Source organism: Triturus cristatus, chromosome 4_1 (genome assembly GCF_964204655.1).
Source record: "Triturus cristatus chromosome 4_1, aTriCri1.1, whole genome shotgun sequence".
Taxonomy (NCBI): Eukaryota; Metazoa; Chordata; class Amphibia; order Caudata; family Salamandridae; genus Triturus; species Triturus cristatus.
The window spans coordinates 203398426-203411056 of NC_140585.1; the positions used below are offsets into that span (position 1 = coordinate 203398426).

General features: G+C 51.3%; 1 protein-coding gene and 1 pseudogene across 1 annotated transcript in view; one reads left to right on the top strand and one right to left on the bottom strand.

Annotated features, from left to right (window-relative positions):
• Nucleotides 1-1968, top strand: part of LOC146854042 (28S ribosomal RNA) — a 2595-nt pseudogene extending 627 nt beyond the window's left edge.
• LOC146854040 (alpha-N-acetylgalactosamine-specific lectin-like) overlaps nt 1-12631 on the bottom strand; it is a 224077-nt gene that overhangs the window by 79604 nt on the left and 131842 nt on the right. The gene's annotated exons all lie outside the window — the stretch shown is intronic.

The following is a 12631-nucleotide window of genomic DNA, read 5'->3' on the forward strand; positions in this document are numbered from 1 at the left end:
CTCATGTCAAAAATAGTCACGGTGAACTAAGAAAACCAGATGTAGTGTTCACCAAAAATGGTACTGCTGTAGTGGTTGATGTTTCAATTCGTTATGAAAACTCACAGAATTCCCTTGAATTAGCGTATGAGAGTAAAGTTAAATACTATCAGGATCTATCACAGCAAATCAAAGATCTTACCAACTGTAAAACTGTAAAATTTCATGACTTTATTGTCGGATGTTGGGGTATTTGGCTTCAATGTAATGATGTCGCTCTGGCTGATCTTGGTCTGCAAATGTCGTTCCCATTCAAGAAGAATGATTGCCTGACTACATTAATGGACACTCTAAAAATGTGCCAAGTATTAATGGACAATTAAATTTCAAGCCAAACACTGAGATGTACACTATCGTACAGCACACATGTCACTATTTTAAAACGTATTAGCCAAAAATGTTGATTCACTAATATTTACATGTGGTTCAACAGTCACATAACAGTTAATAGTTGACACAAGAATTAGTACAGATGTGGATTTTATAGATGTGAAGTTTTATAGAAATGTATTTTCAAACTAGATGTGCAATTTATAGATGTGTATTGTTATAGTTGTGTGCTTATATTATAATGATTTAGATACAAATGTGTACATCATGAATATTGAAACGTCTTGAATAAAAGAGGGCTCAAATAACTACATACACATAGGGGCATATGTATCAAAATCTGTTATTGAGATTCTCAAACAGCGATTATTTGAGAATCGCTATTTGAGAATCGCAAAAGGGGATGTATTTAAAAATTTGCAAATATTTTGCGATTTCTAGTTATTCCTTAATTGCGATTAGCAAATTGTGAAATCGCAATTAAGGAATACCTTCCCATTCATTCCTATGGGCCAGGAGGCCCATAGGAATGAATGGGAAGTCATTCTCAATTTGCGATTCGCAATTAGAGAATCGCAAATTAAGAATTATTTCAAGGGTGCAAGGGTGTCATAAGGACACCCTGATGCACCCCTGAAATGAGCATGTGTGCGCATATGGCGCACATACATGCCCTAAGGGCATGTACCTGCGCCACATGGCACTTTGAAAAATGCCAAAAAGAGCATTTTTCAAAGAAATCGCAAATTACCACCAACTTGAAGTTGGTGGTAATTTGCGATTTCTTAAGGAGAAATCGCAGAACTTGGGTGCTTGTTACATAGCAATTTGCAATTCCTTAAATGCTTACGCAAAATTAAGGAATCGCAAAATTAGCGATTCCTTAATGATGCGAAAATGGCTCATACATCGCGTTTTGCGATTTTGAATTCGCAAACGCTGTTTTTTTGCGAATCACAGACCGTGAGGGTGGGGCCTCACAATCCTTCTAACTTTTTGGGTTTCAAGCAGGAGGTGTCAGAAAAGTTACCACAGGGATAAGTGGCTTGTGGCGGCCAAGCGTTCATAGCAACGTCGCTTTTTGATCCTCGATGTCGGCTCTTCATATCATTGTGAAGCAGAATTCACCAAGTGTTGGATTGTTCACCCACTAATAGGGAACGTGAGCTGGGTTTAGACTGTCGTGAGACAGGTTAGTTTTACCCTGCTGATGATGTGTTGTTGCAATAGTAATCCTGCTCAGTACGAGAAGAACCGCAGGTTCAGACATTTGGTGTATGTGCTTGGCTGAGCAGCCAATGGGGCGAAGCTACCATCTGTGGGATTATGTCTGAACGCCTCAAAGTCAGAATCCCCCCATAACCGTAACAATACCGCAGTGCCGTGGAGCCTAGGTTGGCCTGGGATAGCCGGCCTCTCTTGGGGACCGGACGGGGACGGAAGGGGGCCGCCTCCATCACCCTTAGTGCACCGCATGTTCGTGGGGCACCCAGTGCTAAATCATTCGTAGACGACCTGATTCTGGGTCAGGGTTTCGTAAGTAGCAGAGCAGCTACCTCGCTGCGATCTATTGAAAGTCATCCTCTGAGCCAAGCTTTTGTCTCTCTGTGCGTGGGCACCCGCGGACGCCCTCCTCCACCACACCCAGGGGTGGGTCCCTCTGCCACCGGGCCGGCGGGAGGGACGCGGAAGGGAGTAATGCGGGCCTACGGGAGGCTGCCTCCACCACGTGCCTTCTGGCACGGGGGCTTCCCCCTCCTGTCCCTGCCCCACCGGGGTGCGGGGACGGGGGCCACCGTCCCTCGCTGCTCGGCAGGGTGACCAGATGGCCTGGCCCGGGCCAGGCAAGGCCTGGGCTCCCCTTCCCGCTGCTCCCGTGCAGGTCGGGCAGGGAGGCAAGGAGCAGCAGTGGGGAAGGAGCCCTCCTGAGCGGCTGCCTCGGAGCGCCTGGCCACACTCGCCGGACTGCAAGGCGACTGTGCACGGCACCCTCCCAGGCCACCTGGGGGCTGGGTGGTCCCTGGCCATCTGGTCATCTGGCTGCGCGATCAGATGGCCCTGTGGGCCGGGTGACCAGATGGCCCTGCGGGCCGGGTGACCAGATGGCCCTGCAGGCCGGGTGGCCAGATGGCCGACCTGCTGGCCGGCCAGACTAACTCCAACTTTTGTCCTTCCCCAGAGTTCTGTAAGCCCCCACTACGTGGGGGCTTAATAGTCGAGAAAAATGGGCTTCACAGGCAGGCCGTCGGGGAGAGGACGTGGCCTGGGCTTAACCCTCCTTGGTTCCAGCCGAGGGCCCGGGTGCTGGGGACTGGGGGTCCACCGGGGGCCCGGGGAGGCTCTCCCTGGCCTGGCTAGGGTTCGGAAGTTGGGACTGGGCCTGGGGCTTGTGTTCCGTCCAGCAGGCCCCGGGGTGCGGGAGCCCCCCGTCCTGCAAGCCAGCCGAGGGTCCGGGCGCTGGGGAAGGGGGTCCACCGGGGCCCAGGGAGTCTCTCCCCGGCCTGGCTAGGGTTCAGAAGCTGGGCCCGGGCCCGGTGCTGGAGATCCGTCCCAGGGTGCGGCTCCGTCCCAGGGTGCGGGAGCCCCCTGTCCCACCAGCCAGCTGAGGGTCTGTGCGCTGGGGACGGGGTGTCCCCCGGGGCCCGGGGAGCCTCTCCCCGGCCTGGCTTGGGTTGGAAAGCTGGGCCCGGGCCTGGGGCTTGTGCTCTGTCCCAGTGTCCCAGGGTGTGGGAGCCCCCCATCCTGCAAGCCAGCCGAGGGTCCGGGTGCTGGGGAAGGGTGTCCACCGGGGCCCGGGGAGGCTCTCCCCAGCCTGGCTAGGGTTCGGAAGCTGGGCCCGGACCCAGAGCTTGTGCTCCGTCCCAGTGTTCCAGGGTGCGGGAGCCCCCCGTCCTGCAAGCCAGCCGAGGGTCCGTGCGCTCGGGAAGGGTGTCCACCGTGGCCCGGGGAGGCTTATCCCAGCCTGGCTAGGGTTCGGAAGCTGGGCCCGGACCCGGGGCTTGTGCTCCGTCCCAGTGTCCCAGGGTGCGGGAGCCCCCCGTCCTGCAAGCCAGCTGAGGGTCCGTGCGCAGGGAAGGGTGTCTACTGGGGCCCGGGGAGGCTCTCCCCAGCCTGGCTAGGGTTCGGAAGCTCGGCCCGGACCCGGGGATTGTGATCCATCCCAGTGTCCCAGGGTGCGGGAACCCCCGTCCTGCAAGCCAGCCGAGGGTCCGTGTGCTGGGGAAGGGTGTCCACTGGGGCCCAGAGAGGCCCACCCCAGCCTGGCTAGGGTTCGGAAGCTGGGCCCGGACCCGGGGCTTGTGCTCCGTCCCAGTGTCCCAGGGTGCGGGAGCCCCCCGTCCTGCAAGCCAGCCGAGGGTCCGGGCGCTGGGGAAGGGTGTCCACCGGGGCCCAGGGAGGCTCTCCTCGGAATGGCTAGGGTTCTGAATAGGGCTGGGCGGAATTTGCGGAATGCCTCTTCGTGGAATTTTGAAAGAAATTGTGGAAAACGAGCACACAACCTGAGGGACCGTTTGCCCGGGACTGTGGTCCCTTGTGCTTGGGCAGGCTCCCCGATCTCCCCGGCCTGGCTGCATTGAGAAGCAGGGACCGGCCCTGGGCCTCCTGATTTTCAGTCAGGGCCTGGGAGCCCACGTCCTGCGGCCTGCCAAGTGTCCATCTGCCCGGGACAAGAGTCCCTGGTGCAGAGCCCCGGAGCCCTGCAAGGGCAGGCGGGAGCCCTACCGTTATGGCTCGGTGTGGGCAGCTGGGAGTCCTTTCGGTCCCGGTCATCTGGTCGTACCTTTCCCTCGGCCATCTGGTCGCACGCAATGCTTTCCAATGGGGTGACCAGATGGCCGGACTGCCATGGAAGTCCAGATGGGGGCTCATTCGCCTCCCCGATCCCAGGCAGGGCTCCAGGAGGTCGGGTTGTTGTAAATTAAGGCAGAATGTGATTAAGCATTTACTGAAAACATTAGTGTTTCCCTTTTATCGTGTTTTCCCCATTATGTTGGCCGAAGTCCGGACTCCATTTTGTATTGACATGCTGCCACGTGTTCACCACGAGGAGAGTCCGACCTCTGTGTTAGTTGCTCTTGTAATCTGCCTAGCAACAGTTATAAATAGCTCCCTCTTGTCCATCTGGCGCATGCCCAGACTTGACCGCATCTGTTATAATTAGCTTTGCTTGACCATGTGTTTTCGCGGGCTCAAGGAGTGTGTTAGCTCCGCCCATGTATTGATTTAGAATCGGGAATGACCCTAAATGGTAATGTTCTTCGACTTCATGTACTATCCACCCACTCATGAGCCCCTCTGTTGTGTATAAAAGGGGGCTGTGTACGAATGTTCGGTGTGCTACTCCTTGCAATACTGAAGAGTGTTGTGTGGATTGTAGGACCACCCTTAAGGGTTAATAAACGTTGTTTTTGTACTTTGCAGTTTCCGTGCCAACTTCCTTATAGATCTCGTTACAGAAGAGCGAACCCTTGTCTCTTGCGGGCCTAGCTGGGGCTTGTATTCATCAATTGGCGCCCGGCACGTGGGGCTCATCGGCGACTCGGATGCTCGAAGGACTGGTCGCGACGAAGGTGAGGAGTTTGGCCAGGGACGTGATCACTGCCAGCGGCGTCTTAGCCTTGGCATCCCGAGGTTTTTCTTCCTTCCCTTCCGAGCTGACCATCTGGGTGGCGCCGGTCATCGACTGAGACCTCTTCTGTCGGTCCTGCCGTGAGAGCCGTTTGGGCGATTGTGGAGCTTGGCAGTTGGAACCTGGACTCTTGATTGGTAAGAACCGTTGTACGGTACTTGCTCCGAGTTTTGAAGCCTGGTCTGGCTATTTGAGTTTGATTGATGGTGACTAGTCATATTTTGAATTTGTCTTTGTGAACATATATGCGTTGCAACACATATAGGCAGGTAATGTGGAGAAATTTCTCCGGAGCTGTGTAAACTTGGAACGGCGCAACGATTAAGTGCCATTTTTCTTGATAATACTGCATATTTTGCATTATTCCTAACATGCCTGCTTTTAGCGCACTCCGTAAGTGGTGCTGCTGTTTGGGTAACCGGTTGAACCTTGAGGAATCTGCTCCAGCTCCCCCAGAGGGGACTCCTAATAGGGATATGTACGTGAAGCATGGTCTTTCTTCCATAATGTACAGCACATTGTGGAGGAAATATACCAAGAAGGATCCTGAGTTGCGATGGCCTTTGTATGGATCGTTTGATATGCGTAAGATTGAGTATGTGGAACAGTGTATGTGTAAGCGACGTGCTCGTCAGGATATGTTTGAGTGTGTGCGGTTATGGGTGAAGGAAGTGCGTGAGCGAGAGAAACGTGAGAAAGCATTGTTTGATAAAGAGCAACGAAAGAATGATCATGTGCGAGCACAGGAAGCAAAGCGTCGGGAGGACAAAGAACAGACGGATAGACAAGAGAAAGAGCGTAGGCTACAAGTTTCGGGTCAATATGTTGTTCGCCAGCCAATTTATCCTGTCCTTAATAATCCTGATGACGATTTTTATTTACTAGATCGCTCTCCGCCCCCTTATGTTGGCGCATCCGCTCCGCGGCCGCAAGATTCCGACCCGGCTTCGGGTAAGGTAGACACACGGTCCATGTTGCCAGCCGAGCAAATGGCTGAGCTTCGGCAAATCTCCTTCCGTGCGCTGAAAGGCAAGGTATCCCAGGAGGAATTATTTCAACTTTGGGGGCCATGGCAGGAGAGAGATAAAGTGTATTTTCTGGGTCATTTCGCGGATGAAGTGATTAATGCTTTCCGAAAATATTCTCATGTTTTTGAGCCTGACGAAGTGTCTTCGGATGCCAGAGCAATACGTAACGGTGCTTTTTCTCCCTCTAAGGCTCCTGAGGCGGCTCGGCGGCTGTTCGCCTTGCGGGACGAGGTACTGGCCCTTCGAGAGAAAGCACGCCAACGAGCGGAAACGGAGAAGCAGTCGGATTCGGTTGCAGCAGAGGGCCACCCATCCGCCTCCCAGTCAGATAAGGATGACATAGTGCATGCTAAACCAATGCGAGAGGCGGCGCCTTTGTATGTTCCTCCTAAGGGAGCGGGGACTAGCTCCGATATTAACTCCGTCGATGCTAAGGGATATTTCGTGTATAATTGGGTTTATACTCCATGGCATAGAGCCGATGTTATGGCGTTAAAGAATGCATTGCCTGACCCCCGCAAGAATCCAGCGGCTTTCTATGAAGAAGTCGAGGGGGCCTTGAATTCTTGCATTATGACCTTAGCGGATATAGATCTGTTCTTTGGCCTTATTCTACCACCGGACACGTGGCGATCTGTCCGAAAGGTGGATGATATAGTTGCTTTTAAGGCCCGGTGGTCTGACCTTGAGGATGAGGATAGGGAGCGGAAGCCCGCACAGAAACCTCCCCGGAATATTCTAGATCTCCCTGCTGCTATTGTGGCTAAATTAAAAACAATAATCCCCCCCAAGAAGATTGACTGGAATATGTTGGCGGCATGTCAGCAGAAGGTTGATGAGTCAGTGGCAGATTTCTTCACGCGTTTTGAAGAAACGTTCCATGATTTTAGTGGCCAGTCGCTTACCGACGACACAGGCCGCCACCTTTTTGCGGACAAATATGTGGCTAATCTACTGCCGGCAGTTGCGGCCCGGTTAAAAGCAAGTGAGAGTTCTTGGTCCTCCGCGACACCGACGGCCCTTCTGACCATCGCCCAGTATTATGAGCGTCAGGAGCACGAGGCGAAGGGCCAGGAGGAGAAGAAGTCAAAAGATCTCAAAACGAAAGTTATGTTAGCACAAGTATATGGCCCGCCCCGCCGGGGTAATAACAATAGGGGAAGGAGCGGATCTTATGGTCCCCCTTCGGGCCGACCTGCTTTGAATAAGAACCAATGTGCGTACTGTAAGCAGTTGGGCCATTGGGCCAGGGAGTGCCCAGCGTTGCGCGCTTCGCGGCAGGGGCACACTCTGGGTGGCCAGAGGGGGAGAGGGGGCTTCTCGAACTTTAGAGGGACCTCTAATGATAATGTCCGTTTTGATACGGCCGGACAGCACCGAGATAGCTCGAATATTTTTGATCACCAGCATCAGTACCATGTATCGGACATCGATCACTCGGGATATCACGATTCTCAGCATGCATAGGAATGCGTAGGATGGGGGTCCGACTCAGTTGAGGTGCCGGTCGATCAGACGGGTCCTTATGTATCGGCTGAGGTTTTAGGTTCTACTGATCAGTTCCTAGTGGATACAGGAGCGACACGTAGTGCATTGTCTAGGTACTTGGTTCCGGGGGCTCCCCCATCCGGCTCAATAGTTACATCGGTAGGGTTTGACGGTACACTTTCCCGAAGCCCTCTTTCACAGCCCCTTGCATTTAAAGTTGATTGTTTTTCTGCGCCTTGTCCGTTTCTGCTTGCTCCGTACACACCGGATAACATTATGGGCCTTGATATGTTAAAGCACTTTAGGGCTACAATTCGCTGTTCCCCCGAGGGTGTGAGGGTGATTTTAAATGACAACTACCCCCGATCTGGGCGGATGTGTACGATCTCAGAGGATGCGTTGTTGGCTACCCTCCCCCGAGCTTTATGGGCCACGTCGGACACGGATGTGGGACAAATGGTGATTCCTCCGGTCCACATTAGTGTCCAGGAGGGGGCGGTGCTACCACGCCTCCCCCAGTATCGTATTTCCCAGGAGGGCGAGGAAGCTCTCATACAGATTGTGCAAGATTTGATCGCGGTAGGAGTAGTGGAAGAAGTTCCCTATAATATCTGTAACAGTCCGATTCTCCCTATTCTGAAAAAGGACACGGATGCAAAGGTTTATCGGTTCATAATTGATTTGAGGGAGGTGAACAAGATCGTGATACCTCAGTACCCGGTGGTTTCCGATATCACGACGTTGCTCACCCTGGTCCCGCCTACGGCGACCGTGTTCTCAGTGATTGATTTGAAAAATGCCTTCTTTTCTATTCCCATTCACCCTGATAGCCGATTCCTTTTTGGGTTCACATTAAACAATAGATCTTATCGCTTTTGTAGAATTCCCCAGGGCTACACAGAAAGCCCTAGTATTTACAGTCAGGCCTTGAAACGACAGTTGGATTCCTTTGCTTTACTCGAGGGGGTCGCCCTCATTCAATATGTCGATGACATCCTGTTGGCGGCTGACACCCTGGAGTTGTGCGAGGAAAGTACGATAGCCTTACTTTCCTTTTTAGCATCCCACAATCACAAGGTCTCTAGGAAGAAATTGCAATTCTGTAGACCAAAGGTGACTTATTTGGGTCACCTTTTGTCTAAGGAGGGGCGTGCACTCACACCAGATCGTATCCAAGTAATTTTGGACACACCAAGGCCATCCACGCAGAAGGATGTGCGTGCATTTTTGGGTCTTGTTTCTTTTTGTAGACAGTGGATATTGGGGTTTTCACACATAGCTAAGCCATTACTAGCGCTCTTGACAAAAGACACGCCCATCCCGATCCCCTGGTCAGATGAGTGTGACGCTGCTTTTCAGCAATTAAGACAGGCCCTTTGTTCAGCACCAGTGTTAGGGACCCCTGATTATGCAAAACCCTTTTCGTTGTATGTGCATGAGAAAGATGGATGTGCATTATCAGTCTTAGTGCAGATGCACGGCGATAAGCAGCGCCCTTGTGCATACTTTTCGGCTGTGCTTGATCCTGTCGCCCGAGCGTTACCAGGGTGTTTTCGCTCGGTTGCGGCGACAGCTGTGTCAATACGGCAGAGTGAAGGAATTGTATTGTCCCATAAACTGTTGGTGTTAGTTCCCCACGCTGTTGATGCTCTGCTTAATCAAACAAAGACGCAGCATTTGACCAGTGCCCGTTTAACGGGATATGAGTTGACGCTTTTGGCTCCTCATATTACGTTAAAAAGGTGCGTGACATTAAACCCGGCCACATTGTTGCCATACCCCGAGACCCAGCCTGAGGCGCAGAAAGCGCATGATTGTATTCTTGTGACTGAGGAACAAACAAAGGGTCGTATTGATCTCCAGGATACGCCCTTTTTAGATGTAGATGGAGAGTTGTGGGTAGACGGATCATGCCTGAAGCTACCAGATGGTACGACTTCAGCAGCGTATGCAATTACCACGTTACAGACGATAGTGGAAACAGCACGCATACCACAGAAATCAGCTCAAGCAGCGGAACTGATAGCGTTAACACGAGCGTGTGAGCTCAGTACAGGATTGTGTGTGAATGTTTACACAGACAGCCGCTATGCCTTCGGAGTAGCGCACGATTTCGGCCTACTCTGGAAGGAGAGAGGGTTTCTAACGTCACATGGGGTACAGATAATGCATGGGGAGTTAGTTCATAACCTTTTAACTGCATTGACATACCCAAAGAAAATCGCCATTGTTAAGTGTAGCGCCCATAGGAAAGTGGTTGATAAGGTTGGAGAAGGGAATGCGTTAGCAGATCGAGTAGCACGGGAGACTGCGATGCAGCCCGGTACTACTGCCATGTATGTAGTGAAGTCACAGGTGGAGAGATGGCATGATGCGAAGGAGCAAGTGCGAGAAATACAAAAGACCGCTTCTGACAAAGAGCGGGAACAATGGGTTAGCGAAGGAGAGCTGGATGACGAGGGTTGCTGGAGAAATAAGCAGATGGATAGATGGAAATTACCCACGGCTTTTGTACAACCTATGGTCCAGATGGCACATGGGCTAGCACATGTTGGAGCTTCCGCAATTGTGAAATTGCTTACTCAAGTCTGGGAGCATCCAGAGATTGCTAGCACAGCAAAGAGGGTGGTGCAGACCTGTATGATTTGTCTGAAGTACAACCCAGGGAAAGGCACGCGAACTCCAGCAGGAGGATTTGCGACACCCACTGCACCCTTTGAGGTTCTGCAGATGGATTATATCCAGCTTGAGCGCTGTAACAATTTGAAGTATGTTCTAGTAGTGGTTTGCGCCTTCAGTAAGTGGGTTGAGGCGTACCCTGCGAAAGACAATACTGCAATGACTACAGCGAAGCTATTGCTGAAAGAGTTTTTCCCCCGATACGGCATCTGTAGACTTCTGTGGAGTGATAATGGCCCTCACTTTGTAGCGGATGTTATAAAGTATGTCTTAAAGGGCCTAGGCATCACTCAGAAGTTCCATGCCGTGTTCCACCCTCAGTCTGCAGGACTAGTCGAGAAGTATAATGGTACACTGAAGCTTAAGATCGCCAAAATTCAAGCTTCAACATCTTTGACTTGGCCAGACGCCTTGCCACTGGCGTTATTGTCAATTAGGTCGGTGCCACACTCTCGAACCGGCCTTACACCCTATGAGATTGTATTTGGACGCCCAATGAATATCTGGGGTCCACCAAGGCCTAAGGCTGTGTATGATGTACCTTGTGTAATGATGAGCGATTATCTGGCACAGTTAACGGATAACTTGGTTTCTATTCATCAACAGGTCCGAGAGGCGCTCCCTGATCGGTCTACCGGTGAAGGACATGGTCTCCGGCCTGGGGATCATGTCATGCTGAAGGTCTTCGACAGAACGAACAGTTTGGAGCCGAGATGGATCGGACCTGAGCAAGTCCTTCTTGCAACGAGGACGGCAGTGCGAGTCTCGAACAGGAAGAATTGGATCCATTCCTTGCACTGTCGAAAGGTACCGCCCGGACTGGTGGAGTCTGCCGTGCTGACCGATCAACGAGAAGTCCTAGCAGCAGAGACAGGCCGTGTTGCGAGGCCAAACGACACTGAGGAGCTCTTTTCGGACCACACGACTTCTGGAGGAAGGCGATATCATCTGCGACCAAGGAAGTGAGATCTTCAGTACTGGGACATACTGTCAGAACGGCCCTTGGGTTAGTGAAACGGAGAGCCGCTGAGGCAAGGGGGGGGGATCAGCCCTGCATTAGTGTAGCGACACCCGTCTTGGCCCGTTGGTGAAGAAATCAACCGCTGCCCAAGGGGAAGAGTTCTGACAGACTTTTAGTTTCAGGAAGATATTAGGGTATTGTTTCCTTTGACATGGAGAAAAAGAAGATTTTTTGTGCGTTGGGGTTCATGCTAACAGTAGCTATCGTTGGTATAACCACATGGTTTGTGGAGGAGGCAACTCCAGCTCGAGAGACACTTGTGTTGACGACTCCAGTGCCTGCGGAGCACTACTTTTACACATTGCCATATCAAGAGTTGAAGCATCGACAATCCTATTTGAATAACACTTTCATTCAGATGCTGCATCACACCCACGTTGCTACAAATGCTACGAACTGTTGGATATGTGGGATGATGCCAGCCCATCAGAAGAAAGGAGGTACGCCATTCATACCACTTCCTTTCTCACACAATGGCTCTTGTAGAGCATGGTACACTTTGTTGTTTGCCACTCGGAAACCGACAGTGGGACGACTGCTTTTTAGACTTAATAAAGAATGTCATCAGGACAGAAATGGATATCCACAAGCAAATGGAACAATTTGGGAATGGGAAGAGTACCGACCAGACAATGAATCCATTCCCTATATCTTTACGAACACTAGAGACACTATGGGGAAGGACAAGTTTGTGATCCAAGTGGCACAAGCCCAAGCGGACCTGTGTGTCCAGAGTGTGGGTTTTATCCCTGTTGGTGTCAGTGATTGTTTAACTGTTCTGAATATCGACGGACTGAATAACAGCACCTTCCTAGCATCCCATAATACCTATTTTGTATGTGGAAATAAAGGTTATTACCGTTTGCCGGCTGGGTGGTCTGGGGTATGCTATGTATCATTCCTACTACCCCCTGTATTCCTAGCACCTGCATCGTATCATAAAGACTTGAAATTGTTGAATAATGTGACTGTAAATAGGTATAAACGTACTTTATCGACGGATGATGTGGATCAGACTGATACCAGTTTGCAACAGTATATTGATTTTAACTTAGGATTGTTCTTCTTTGTTGGTGCCGCCTTGAATAGTAGGAAGATCCGAAGATTAACAAGAGTGGTAGAAGCTGTGACAAATCAGACTGCTGCTGCTCTTGGGAATCTTACGGAAGAATTACAGATTACCAGAATTGTTGCATTGCAGAACCGTATGGTATTGGATGTAATGCTAGCTGATCGAGGAGGAGCCTGTAAAATTATTGGAAGTAGCTGCTGTGTGTTCATTCCTGATCATACACCATCCGTTTATAACGCCATTAATAAGCTGCATAAAATAGCAGCTGAAATCCACACGGAAAACGGCACTTGGTCCTTTTCTGGATGGTTTTGGGCATTGGTTACTGCCTGGGGATGGAAGGT